The sequence below is a fragment of the Ursus arctos genome, unplaced genomic scaffold (genome assembly GCF_023065955.2).
Source record: "Ursus arctos isolate Adak ecotype North America unplaced genomic scaffold, UrsArc2.0 scaffold_6, whole genome shotgun sequence".
Classification (NCBI taxonomy): Eukaryota; Metazoa; Chordata; class Mammalia; order Carnivora; family Ursidae; genus Ursus; species Ursus arctos.
Genome location: NW_026623078.1, coordinates 29,631,011 through 29,645,570, shown reverse-complemented (window position 1 = coordinate 29,645,570; position 14,560 = coordinate 29,631,011).

Below are 14,560 nucleotides of genomic sequence, written 5' to 3'. Positions count from 1 at the left end.
CTGAGCCACCCAGGTGCCCCTACTCTTGACCTTCTGACCACATGTCAGAGGGAGGGTCATCTGCTTCTAGACCGCGGTTGACCGCAGGTAACTGAAACCACAGAAAGCGAAACCGCAGATAAGAGGGGACTTGTGTATATACTTCTTAATATGTCTTTGTCCAGTGGGGCACCTGTAGGTGGGAAGATGCTGATTTTCCACCTCTCCTTTCATAGCTGTCCTCTTCCATTTTACAGAAGAAAGCTATCCTCCATCTCTAATCCTACGGTACTGCTTTGTCCTGGGGCTCACGAAACTCCGGGCTGCCCAGCCCCAAAGCGGTTTGACAGCTCGTGCTGCTGTTGGTGTGGAGAAAGTGAGCGGTTCTAAGGGCCAGGTAACACCATATGTTTGCAACTCAGGTGTTTTTCCAAGTATTTACTTTCAACGAAATTGAAGGACAACCTCTTTGAACTGTAAGTTGCTCATTAAAATGACAGAATACTCTAACAGAGTTCAAAGAGTTGAGGGACTTTCCTGTAACAAAATGTCTTCCATTTCATATACTTATTTACGTGAATAATTTTCTCAGTGCTCCTATAAAAAAAGGAATAAATTTTATACTGCTCTATCTCATTATAGGTGTAAGTATATTTATTCATGGCTATATGAATGAATTTTTTTTTTTTAATCTCAGCTAACTCATTAAGAGATATATTTCAGGACCATTCCTGCACCCCTGGCCCCCTTCCCCCAGGATACCAAGGAGGCTTCCTGCTACTGAGATCCCTTCTCGCAGGTTCTGCAGACGTGAGAGAAGCACTTACCGTACTGTCCCTTTCCTGGGAATGTGCGCAGTGGCTCCTAGGCTGGCCTAATATACAGGCAGCCCTCTGTGGTTCTCATCAGCCCCTTCACACAGCCTAGCTGAATTAATTAAAGCCAAAGGCCTGTTTTTTTCAGTGAAAACCTGGTATAAGTAGATTATTGAACCCTCAAAACTTAATCACAAACACAAAAGAGTTCAATTTTTTTTTTTTTTATCCAATCATTGCCTTTAAGAATACTCTGTCAATACTCTGTCCTACAACTTTTGGCTCACTTTTGGTTTTTAAAAAGTCAGATCTAGGGGCGCCTGGGTGGCTCAGTTGTTAAACATCTGCCTTTGGCTCAGGGCATGATCCCGGTATTCTGGGATCGAGCCCCACATCGGGCTCCTACGCTGGGAGCCTGCTTCTTCCTCTCCCACTCCCCCTGCTTGTGTTCCCTCTCTCGCTGGCTCTCTCTCTCTCTCTCTGTCAAATAAATAAATCTTTAAAAATAAATAAATAAATAAATAAATAAATAAATAAAAAGTCAGATCTAGTGGAGTCTAAAATGAAGTCTCCTATTCAAAGAAGAGATTGGCCTGTGTTATTCCATTGACGTTCCTTTCTCCCACTAAGCAGTTCATTAAGAGAAGCACCTTTCACTGTTCATCCCACTCTCAGCTGAGGCCACAAGTGCTTAATGCAGTGGTTTTCAAGATATTTGTTTATGCCCCCACACCCACAAAAAATGTTGTAAACTTTGTAACTCTTGTGTCTAAAAAAAATTTGACATCTAAAATTTTTTTATCATTGATATAATTTGATGCAAATGATGCAATTTCCATTGTCGTATAAACACCGATACTTAAAAATAATACTATTATATTACTCTTTTAAATATATCCGCTGAATTACAAATACCATCGTTACTGTACAAATGCTGTCATCCATTTGTAATACATGGAAAAACTCTTCTCTAATGGTGGGAAGTTTGCAAAGTTCCTTTGCCTCCTTGAACTTGTATTTCCATCCCACTTCTCCCATAGGATTTTATCCTATTATCTCGTGATGCTTGGAAGTTTCATTAACCAGTCTATCATAATCTTCTAGAATAAGAATAGGCATATAGGTGTAAACATTTAGATTTCCTGTGACTCTAAGACTGTAAAGGTTAAAAATGTATTCCATAGTGAGTTATCAAAGATTAGGATTCACTGGATCGAAACAGCATACACATATTAAAATTTCTAATAAATATTAAATATAATGGATACAATTTTACTGGAAATCCCTTTCAGAGAGCTTCCAACTTCTTCCCCAGCACCATCTTAGCCAAGGTGCATGTGGGCAGCAAAGTAAATTCCAGGAGAGGAATTTCTTTCTCTGTGGGAATGGAGTGGTGGCGGGTGTGGAACAGAGACTGGGCCTTAGTCCTGTCCCAGAGGCTACCTTCTTCCGTGGATCACTTAACCTCTCTGAGTCTCCATTTCCTGTCTTTGTACCCTGGAGAGAATATGACACATGCCCTGTTTCCGGTGCAGAGCTCTAGAAAGTTTCGCCCCAGAGAATGTAAAAATGCTTTGCATGCAGCAAAAACAAAGCACAATTGTTCCTTTGCTGTTATTCGTAAAGGAGGGAAGTGCTCTTTCTGAAATGTTGACCTCAGAAGCCCAGAATTGAAATAGCACTTTGATAATTACGATGCTCGTTTCATCTGATCTGCCTGGTATTGGTTTAGGCTTACTGGTATCTAAGATATTAAAATAAACGTATTTTTCTGAAGAAAAAGAAGGGTCCTTGAGGGATCCTTGAAGTCCTCTTAAAAATAAAATGAAAGCGATTCTCAGAAGCCTAAATGATTCAATGTTCATCTCGGAAGATGTTAGCTCCCAGCCCCCAGCGGGGGCCCACGCTCCAGAAGAAAGGCACATCACTACTTCACAACCAGGGATGAATTTGTGAGTCACGGATTCACACCCTGTGTGCACGACAGCCAGATAGCTTCTGGTTTTGAGGACTTTTCATCCTAGATTCTTGGGGGGGAAAAAGAGAGCGAGAGAGAGAGAGAGAGATCTACAGAGTAAATAGACACAAAGAAATAAGTCAGGGACGAAGGGAAAAGAAAAACACAAAAATGCAGCGTGTTTGAAGTCTCCCCATCTTGAGTCCATCAGTTCAGTCCCCAGGAGAACGCGCAGAGTGAGGGGGCGTGTTTGTCGTCCGGCCCTGGGCGGGTCTGCAAGGAGGTGAGGGGAGGTGGGGCTTGCCCTCCGCTGACAGATCCTAGTCTCAGCTCCACTTTGAAGTTGACCTGAACGATCCTTTCATCAAGTTCTCAGTATCGCTGTGGCTATAATTTAAACTTGAAACAGCAACAAAGTGTTTCTACTATTAGTGAATCCTCTGTTAGAAGAGCAGATTCTCCCCGTGCAGATGGCGTCTCTCTGCTTCTCTTCTTGGTGGTGCATTTAGCCTCCACTTTTCACACACACACAGTTCGGAAAACCGTCCCTCTGTAGAGCAAGTCAACAAAACATACACCAGGGCTGGCCATGGCTTCTAAACAGTGAGGGTACCGTCCCTAAAGTTCTCCCTCCCTCCTTCCCTTCCTTTCTTGCTTGCTTCTTTTCTTCTCTCCTTAGAAAAATAATTTTTCATTCTTTTGTTTTCTGACTGATCATTGAAATCCTTTGGGGTTTCATGAGACATAGAGATTCTTGGTGTCCTATCCCAGATGACACAATCAGAATCTCGGAGAGAGAATAGTAAACCAGCACGTCTCTATTTGGGCAGACTCTGTCATGGCTGCTGACTGGTTGCCCTGCGGTGAGGGGTCCATTCAGGGCCACAGAGCTGTGCCCAGGGCGGGTGAGCTTCAGGAGGCACATGGGGTCACTTCAGAGTTGTGATCGTGGCAAACTCCATAGTACGTATTTGTGACAATGCTCCTTCCAGGCCATCCTTTTCCTGCCACCGGGGGATTTTTAAAAATATATCCTAACCAGGTCATGCTCACTCCGGCTTAAAATCCTTCAGTTGATGTCATATCTTTTTAGATAAGGATCAAAATCCTTAATGGGGCTTACATGAAGAGAGAAGTGGGGAACAGATTTTTGTTTTTAAAGATTTATTTACTTATGTTAGAGGAAGAGAGAGAGAGCAGGGTAGAGGGGCAGAGGGAGAGGGAGAGAGAGAATCTCAAGCAGACTCCTTGATGAGCACGGAGCCCAACGTGGGGTTTGGTCCCAGGACCCCAAGATCATGCCCTGAGCCAAAATCAAGAGTCAGATGCTTAACTGACTGAGCCACCCAGGAGCCCTGGGAACAGATTTTTCTTTTTCTTTTTCTTTTCTTTTCTTTTCTTTTTTTTTTTTTGTAATGGGAAAAACTAATAGCTGAACTGAGTAGCTAGGGACCTGGGTTCTGGTTTGGATCTTGCATAATCTTATCAGTCCTCTGACTTCTCTGGCCTCAGCTACCTGACTGTAAAAGCATATGGTTGGATGAGATGACCTCTAATTCTCTCAGCTTTAAGAGATTTCTTGGGTCTGCCCCGCTATTTGGGGGACAGGAAGTAATTCCAGAGTGGGGGATAGGATTTGGTTGGAGCAACTTGGCTGATGAATATGTTCACCTCATATTAATTAATGAGAAGTAAAAGTGAAAAATCAGTGGTAACGAAGGATCCTATGTGCAAGATCTCGACCAGATCTCGGTGTCATAGACGACACACAGAACAAGCACGCTCCTCCTGGCTTCTGATAACACAATCAAATGGATCTAATGAAAATCGGAATTCCGAGACTGTCTTTTCAAAGAAATAATTCTAAAGCCTGCTGATGAGCGTGTGCAGGTTTCAGCTCAGTGAGTACATGGCAAGGGCTGAAATAATTCCGTCCCAAACAAGCTGTGAGAATTGGTACGAGTGGAAATGTTGTGAAACTAACTACCACGAGAAAATGAAAAGTTGCTCTGGATGGAGGGTCACGCTGCAGCTCTTAATAGTTATCTGCAGGGTAGACGAAATAGTGTGTCAACAATCCATTGGTTGGATGATTATAATGACCTTGTAAATTGATGAAGAGGCTTGAATTGCCATTTTTAAAGCAAGTTCAGAAATACTTCATTCACTTCCACCGGGCAATGTGTATGTCCCTGAGGTCAAAGATGGCATCCATCACTTTGACATACTTGGGCCTTTAACCACTTCAAATTAATCCACAACAGTAGACGGAGGCCAGTTTTTGGACGGAAGACTGCTCAAAGACTCTTTCATCTGCTCTCCCACTTATATCCACCATCTACTTTCCAGTTTGCCCTCAATGTGCTAACATGTCCTTCTCTTCTGCATGCCAGACTTTCTCTCTCATCATTCAATCATTTTACCTTCACCAAGAATGCTGTCCTTTATTGGATGGACAGGGGCTGATGACTTCTGAATTAGTGCTTAATTAACCATTCCATCTTCTGTGCTGCCATATCATCTTATAAATACGACCATTCTAAGACTTAGAGCATTAGCTATGTCTGTCTGCCCCTTTAGATTGGATAGTTTTTCATAGCAGACATCATCACTCACATGTTTGTATCTCCCACATCTACCACAATGCCCAGCATTTAACTTTTACTCATAAATACTTAAAGAACAAGAACTGTAGTGATGACTTAGCAGGGGGAGTATTTAGTTACCATCTCATAAGGACTTTTATTCTAATTTTTTTTGTAACAGGTAAAATACTACCGACATATCGACAATGAAAATATAACAGAATGTAATACAGTTTGAATATTAAGGATTGAAAGAGAAAAATGCTGTGTAGGAAATACTTTGAGTGGTGGTGCTTAAGGAAGAGAAAACAAACTGGTTTAAATAAAGGAGTGTGGAACCGTCTTCTGAAGAGAGATCTTGAGTGGTTCTAGGAGTCGCTCACACCTCTACCCAGGTCAAGTTACATTTCAAGGCACATGGCCTTCTTGTTCCTACACTTGCCCACTCTTACGTGCTCCCGTTATATGTAGGATAGTTTACAGGCTGACAAGGGAGGTAGGAGAAGGCACAGAAGAGAGAATGAGATGAAAGATTGCCTTGAGGTATTTGAGCAAGTTAGAAGGAAGGAGGAAGGAAATTGTTATGGGTTGAATTTTGTCCCCCACATTCATCTACTGAGGTTCTTGAGAACCTCAGATGTACCCCTTATTTGGAAATAATGTCATAGATGTAATTAGTTAAGTTAAGATGAGGTCTTTAGGGGCGCCTGGGTGGCTCAGTCGGTTAAGCATCTGCCTTCAGCTCGGGTCATGAGCTTGGAGTCCTGGGATGGAGGGCCTTATTGGGGTCCTTGATCAGCGGGTAGTCTGTTTCTCCCTCTCCCTCTGCCCCTCCTCCCGCTTCCCCATCCCTCAAGCTCTCACTCTCTCTCAAATAAATAAATAAAATCTTAAAAAAAAAAAAAAAAGAGTGGGGCGCTTGGGTGCCTCAGTCGTTAAGTGTCTGCCTTTGGCTCAGGGCGTGATCCCGGAGTTCTGGGATCGGGCCCCGCATCGGGCTCCTCCGCTGGGAGCCTGCTTCTTCCTCTCCCACTCCCCTGCTTGTGTTCCCTTTCTTGCTGGCTGTCTCTCTCTCCGTCAAATAAAGAAATAAAATCTTAAAAAAAAAAAAAAAAGAAAGAAAGGGGATGTCTTCAGGGTGGTCCCTGATCCATTATGACTGGTGTCTCATTTTATAAAAAGGGAAATTTGGACACAGAGACACGCATACAGGAAGAACACCATGTGGACACGAAGATGGCCATCTACAAGCCAGGTCGAGAGTCCTGGGACAAATCCTTCCCTCACAGCCTTCAGAAGGAACCAACTTACGGACAGCTTGATTTCACACTTTGGGCCTTCAGAACTGTGAGACAACAAATTTCTGTTGCTTAAGCCAGTTTGTAGTGCTTCGTTAGTGCAGTCCTAGAAAACTAATCTAGGAATGAAGGAGAATGTGTGCATATATGTAAAAGAACAATTTCCTAAAACGGAATGAACTGAATTGTGAACCGAGAGATACAGAAATAGGGGGAGGGACAGCTGGTCTTAGCCAGCTGTGAGGAAGTTCAGTTCCTGGTGTCAGCCAGCAGATGGCGTTGTTGATCGGAACAGCTCTAGGGTGGGGGAGAGAGCCGGCGGGTCTTTCCGATTTGTCAGCGGCTTGCAAGTGGAGTAGCCAGAGGTGGTAATTGCTGGACATGCAGACTACTGCTAAGCTGGGTCCAGCATCCTCTGTGATTCTTGGAAGACTGCAAACGGAGACTTGTGGGAAATATTTCTGGTGGTTATAACCAGATGGGTGAGCAGCGTGGTATGTGGGCATGGAATTTAAACTTTTGCTGCATCCCACTAAAGTGCGAACTTCTAGAGGGTTTGTCACTGTGGCTGTGCCATTCTCTTCGCATAGCATCTTACACAAAGTTAGAAAATAGTTGTTCTTTGTGATAATAATTTTATCCTTTTAAGCCTACTAAAAAAAAGGCATCATTTTTTTCTTAAAAATTACATTTTGAAGCCAAGAGTATGTACAAAGACTGTATTTACATCTACTTAAGTCTTTGAGGCATGCTCCTATTTAATTCTTAGAATATTATTAATTACCATCTTGATATAAAAACTTCAGTATATATATTTAAAAAGAATCCAACAACGACGAAGAAATAATAATAAGTGTTTACAAAGCACTTTTGCACAGAGCCCTGTCGTGTCATCAGTATAGACCTCATGGCCTGTTTTATAGATGGGGAGAATTGAGACGCCTCGAGCGTAAGCACAAGTAGAAAGTAGCAGAAGACAAACCAAAGTCTTGTTCTTCCAACCCCCAGCTCAAGATGCTCTATCACTGATTAAATGTTTAAGCATTTGAGGAACTGGGTTTTGTTTTTTTGAAGATTTTTATTTATTTATTTGAGAGAGAGAGAGAGCATGAGCACACAAGCAGTGGAAGGGACAGAGGCAGAGGGAGAAGCAGGCTCCACGCTGAGCAGGGAGCCCGATGTAGGGCTCGATCCGAGGACCCTGGGATCATAACCTGAGCTGAAGGCAGACACTTAACCGACTGAGCCACCCAGGCGTCCCAGGATTTAAGGAACTGTTAAAAATGCAAATCAAAACCACAGTGAGATATCCCCACACCTGGCTGTTATCAAAAAGATAAGAAATAATAAGTGTTCATGAGGATGTGGAGAAAAGGGAATCCTGTGTGCTGTGGGTGCGAATGGAAACTCGTGCAGCCACTCTGGAAAACAGTATGGAGGTTCCTCAAGAGTTTAAAAATTGAACTACTGTATGATCCAGTAATTAATTCTACTTTTCAGTATTTATCTGAAGGAAATGGAAACACTGACTAGAAAAGATCTCTGCACCCCCACATTCACTGCAGACTTTTTTACAAGAGCCAAGCCATAGAAACAAGCTAAGTGTCCATCAATGGATGAGTAGATAAAGAAGTCGTGATATGTGTGTATATACACATACACATACGTATCTACAATGGGCTATTATTCAGCCATAAAAAAGGAGGAAATCCTGCCATTTGTAACATGGAAGGATCTTGAGGGCCTTATGCTAAATGAAATAAGACAGAGAAAGGCAGATACCGTATGATGTCACATATCATGGAATCTAAAAACAAAAACAGAAACCAATCTCACAGATACAAAGAACAGATTGGTGGTTACCAGAGGTAGAGGGTGGGGGCGGGGGGGGTGCAAAATGGATGAAGGGCGTCAAAGGTACAAACTTCCAGTTAGAAAGTAAATAAATCATGGGGCTGTAACTAACGTACAGTGTGGTGACTACAGTTAACAATGCATGTTGTATATTTGAAAGGTGCTAAGAGAGATCTCAAAAGTTCTCATCACAAGAAGAGTTTGTAACTAAGAAAAGAAAATTTAAGGAACTGCTAATAGAAAATTATACCACATGGTTTAATGTCCTCAGTTTTTTTAATGATCAAACTATGTGCTTTTTCTCAAGATATTTATCATAAAGAGCCTATGAAATTTTAACAGAAATCCAGTAGTTGATTATATAATTAGCTCTGAGTAGAAAAAAAAATTGCGGACTGCTTAAAGTGCACAGAACGGGTTTGAATCTCTCTAGTTCGGGCAAGATTTTTAACGTCATCAAGCTACGATTTCCTTAACTGTCAAAAATAAATAGTAATACTCGGCTTCATAAGCTTTTACAAAATAAGATACATGAAGTGTTTAATGTAGTTCCTGGAACCAAACAGTCCTTTATAAATGGCAGCTCCATAATTTCCTACGAGGGGAGAGTATCTGGAGGTCTAGCGTGCAAAGAACATGTCTTCTCTCAAGCAATGACTAGGATCAAGGTCAAAGTCATAATATGCAGCGTGGACCGACTTCACACCCACGCAGGGCTGCTGGGCAGTCAGGGAGCACACTCACTTCCCACTTCCTAGAACCAAATGGAGTAGGAACATTCCTCTGCCTTGAAGGGGCACATTTCTGTCCGGCTTGTCATGCGGCAGGCACTCCTCAGGGCTTTGTGCCCTGCACCGGCTAAGTGGGAGTTTTGAATGTAGGAAGCAAGAACAATTTGCTATAAAGATCCCTGCTGTGGATCGGAGGAGGTTATTTTACCGTAAAAGGAGCAAATTACATGACTTCTTTAATGTCATCCAGATGATTTTCTCGCTCTCATTTTGTAAGCTTTGCTTACAGTTCCCCAGTATTCCTTAGCAGCGCGGGCTTAACTTGGCGCTCTCCATAGCTTTGCCCGTCGTAAACAATGCTTGCGGGGCATGAGCTTTCTGGCTGTGCCATTTAATTTCAGAATTCCGTTTTATATGAACCCCTTCCATACGGATGAATGCTATGGAGTTTACAAAGTGTTTAATGGACATTAGTTCACAGAATTTTAGAACAGATGTATAGACTAGAGGTCGGCCAGATATTTTCTGCAAAGGCCCAGGCAGTAAATATTTTCGGTTTTACAGGCCGTGTAGTTTCTATATGCTGCAACCCCTCAGCCCTGCCTTTGTAGCAGGAGAGCAGCCCTAGACAATATGTAAGCAAATGGGCACGGCTGTGTGCCAATAAAACTTTATTTGTGGACACTGAAATTTGAAATTCTTTTCCTCTTCACCGGACGCAAAATAATTTTTAGGATTTTTTTCCCCTTAGCCCACAGGCTGTACAAAAATTGTCATAATTTGTCTATCCGTACACTAGAAGATCACAGTCACAGAACCAGTGTTAGATCTGCTGGAGACCTTCTAGAGTTTCTCAAGTCCCTTCCTTGCGTAGCTGAGATTCTGGAGCACAGAGAAATGAAATACTTTCCTTAAAGGCATACATACAGCCAGTGAGTTATAGAGACAAGACTATAATCCCCGCTCCTGCTTCCTAAATTGGACTTTTTCAAAGCCACAGCGCTCTTCAATAATTACCATGACTTACACGCATCCACGCAAGCCTCTATGATGAACTTGTAATTAAACTGTGGGCAGAACTGTCTGTCTCCACATTAGCTCCTCTGACCTCAGCTGGGAGAGACTTGGGCTCCGTGTGATGACTTCCTCAGCCGCTGCTCGCGGCCTGCTCTGAGGGTCAAAGACAGCAAGTGAGACCTCTCTCTCATGACTAACACTGCTCCTTAAGTTAAATATTAGAATATTGAAGTTAAAAGTGTCCGTGGAGATTCTCTTGGCTCACACCATCACAATATATGGCGGAAATTAAGATCCAGAGAGCCTAAAAGTACTACCCCAGACCACGCACTTCTGGTTCCAGAAGCCAGGTCTTTGGACTCCTAGGACAGAGCTGGTTTAATCCCACCGTATTGCCTGACACAACAGTTTATGTAAAGACACGTTATTACTCATAATGAAGCACGCCGTTTGTGTGAAAGTCCAGAGAACAATATGATCACCGTTGATTGCCGACTCATTGTTGTATGTTAAGAACTCTACCAGGCAGACGCGTTGCAGACTTTCCTTATTTATCTCCACCTGATAGATCAGGAAGCTGAGGCTTGAAGGGTTTACAGTAATTTCCTCACGTTACGTAGCTAGCATGTGATAGAGCCACAGCTCGAATCTACTTTTCTCTTTAAAATCTGAGCTCTTGACTCTCCATGGTATCTCTGTTGGGAGCTTTTGTCTTAAGCCACAGAAATCCCAACCAAAAAAGGCATAAATAAGAAGGACTTGGCGCAGGGAACTGCAAAGGGGAAGTGTGACTTCAGGCGCCATCCAGTCCAAGCCCTGTGACTCCTGGCTCAGCTTTCCTGGGCTTGTTGGCTACGATCTCGGGCTGGCTTCACTTAGGCCACTTTGCGTCCTCATTCACATCCAGTAAGGGTCAAGGTGAAACCCGATCATGTATGGAGCAAGCATCCCGACGCTGGAGCTCTGATTGGGCTGATCCCTGGATTGGTCCCTAGGCTGAGGGTGGAATTAACCCTAGAGCCCATCCCTAGAGCTAGGAGGGGGTTCATCCACCCAAAAAGAGCTGCTGTCACACAATGGAGGGAAGGGGTACTCTCTCCATAAGCCAAAATCTGGGGCTTTAGGAAAAGAAGGGAAGAACAAATATTTTGGGGGCAACCAATGAATTTCTTTACCACTTCCTTATCTACTCCATGTGTTGTTTTTTTTTTTTTTTAAGATTTTGTTTATTTATTTGACACACACAGAGAGAGAAAGAGCACACAAGCAGGGGGACTAGCAGAGGAAGAGGGAGAAGCAGGCTCTCCACTGAGCAGGGAGCCTGATGCAGGGCTCGATCCCAGGACCCTGAGATCGTGACCTGAGCCGAAGGCAGACGTTTAACCTACTGAGCCACCCAGGTGTCCCATCCACTCCATGTTTATTTTTGATACCGTCAAAGATGCAAAACTGGCAGCATAAATCTTGGCAGTGGTGTTCCTGACCACTTGGTGGAAGGGTGGAAGGGGAGAATTGCTCAAGGTATATTGTATACTCCAATCTCAAACAAGTTTCTTTGGATACTTACCTGCATTTTTGGCATTCTTAAATGCATATGTTTCAGCCTATGAGGGCAGGACCTTCCCCAAAAGTATTCAATCTTTTCCTAGTGGCTAAATCTGCACTTTCCAGGAAGAAAGTGAAGGGATGAATAGGGACCCAATCCTCGTCTTGTATGACTACGACTTTTATAACCCCTCCTAATCCTTATAACTGAGAATTCATTGTAATTCAATCTCCCACTTGTCTGGCCAACTCCAGTGTCTCCAACACCCCCCAGGACTCCCATTCAGAACCACTCTCATCCCAACACACGGCGATAACTTTATATGTCCGGCATCTCCGTTGGACCTCAGTCTCCTTAGAAAAGGAGCATTTCTTTCCCATTTTTGGTCCTCAGCCTGGAGGAACATCTGAGCCACAGGAAGGGAGAGTCTATAGCCAAACGAGCAGTGCTGGTTCTGCGGAGAGAGCTGGGCGTGCGCCCATGGACTACTGGGGAGCCCCCTTCCACGAAAAGAGAAATTTAACAACATCGGCCTTACAGGCTGAACTGAAAAGCATGCTACAAAATGTAATGATGAAAGTGCTATCTCTTCCAATTCTTCATTAATTCTAAGATGCACATTTTCTTACAGTTTCATGTCTCTAAAACCGAGATCCAGTCTTGCAACGGACTGAACATTTACGCCCCCCTCAAATCCATATGTTGGAACCTACTGCCCAAGGCAGCGGTGTGAGGATATGGGGCCTTTGGAAGGTGTGTAGGTCCTGAGGGTGGAGCGTTTGTGAAGGAGATCAGTGCTCTTATAAGTGAGACCCCACAAAGCTCTCACCCCCTTCTGGATGTGAGGTTACAGCTCGAAGGCGCTGTCTATGAACCAGAAAGCAGGCCTGCACCATTCACCAAATCTGCGACCCTTTGACCTTGCACCCCCCAGCCTCCAAAACTGAGAGAAATAAATTTCTATTGTTTCTAAGCCACCCAGGGTATGGTTTTTTGTTACAGCAGCCCAAGCAGACTAAGACAATCCTGCAGTCCATGCATAAATATGCACTATAACTTATTATTCGACGGTAGTTTTTTCCTTACGTCTTACGTACCGGATTTTAGGGTTGCGTAAGGTAATGGTGATCTTACAGTCGAAAGTGTCTGGTATTCAACAAAATATGATGCTTTCGATATCCATGCAGTGCTCTGCCTCGGACAAACGCCCCCGAACCGGCCTCAGCATCAACTGCTCTGTTCGTCAACCTCAAGAGAGTCCCTCCACCTCCCTCACAGCATTTTGGATGCCTTTAATAACCCCCGATCCAGCTTACATTTTAATGTATCCAAGCGCTTCAGGAAGTGATCTGTATTTTCATTTCCTCATATACTAGTTACAGTATTTAGTATAAGCATTTAATCTTAGTCGTCTCTACTTTCCATTACCATTGCCCTACCAGCAGCAAGCTTGAAGTAATGGGAAGAACTCTGTAATGTTTTGGAAGGAATAATTTTAGTTCTAGTCCCCTTTTGTCACTAATTAGCTCCGTGGCTAATCTCTGTCATCTGCTAAATGGGGGTGCCAATATTTTCCTCACAGTTATGCAAGGTTGAATGAGATCATATATGTGGCTGTCCTTTAAAATTACTGCATTCTGGAATGTGATGAACAGAAAGGCCCCTGTTCCCCTCTGTAATTTTACCAATCTTGGACAGCTTCCAAAGACAACACTTCAGAAGAAAGGGTGACTTTTAAGGTGCATTTGATGACTTCCTATATTCAGCCACATGATCACTGAGACGACTCCTGTTCTCCAAACACCTACAAGACACGGAAAACAAAGTGACAGATTGTTACATTTGACTGTACCCAATTTTCCAGTAAGATGTGGACTCCATTGCTTTAAATGCCAGTGTCCCCTGACTTTGTCCCAGTCTTGCTTAGGTCTGCTAGGGGAGCCTTATCTTGACGTTTGCAAGCCAGTGCAAGCTTTAACTTGACACCATGAATTTTTTTTTCAATGTTACTTATCAGAGACAAGCTCCCTTTTATGTTTGGCATTGAGTAGTCATCATGTATTTGTGGTTTTCTTCCTTGACATCTTTTTCACATTGTGCTTGCCTCTACTTTGCACATGATTAAAACCAAGTTTATCTTTTACTTGGTTTTAGGCTTAAATTATGGAGTGGGAGTTGGGGGGCGGATATTAGGACACTAGTAGATATTAGTGTCCACTTTGTGCTCAAATTACACATATGCCTTGTTTCTGTAGACATCTCACATCATTCTGAAAAGGTGTAGCGTTCGGTGTTGGAAGCAAGGACACTGAGGTGACCTGTCAGGAATCAGAAACAGACCCAAACCTCCCGAGCACAGACCCCCAACTTTCTGTTTTTGGTTTCTGGTTTTGGCTTTGTCTAGGCATAAGGAAAAGGGCAGTTGAGGGTGGGGGAAGGTATTTGAGCAGACCTTTGACACTATGTGTTTAATCCTTTTAAACCAGAGGTCATCTTCTTCCCACTCCCCATATCACTTCGTTTCATATTTTATTCCTGAAAATGAACTTAGTGGATCATTTTCCTTTACATTTTTCTGGAACAATTCCAGATTCCTATGGCATTACAGAATCTGTCTCCAGCTAAAGGCATTCCGTAAAGGAGACAGCCTTAGGGAAGAAGCGGGGGATAAATTACATGAATGAGTTAGTACAAAGCTGCTAATAAAACCAACAACACAGGTAAAAGGCAGAGGGTGTAATTTGCCGACAAAGTTATTTAGTACCAACTACCAAGAAC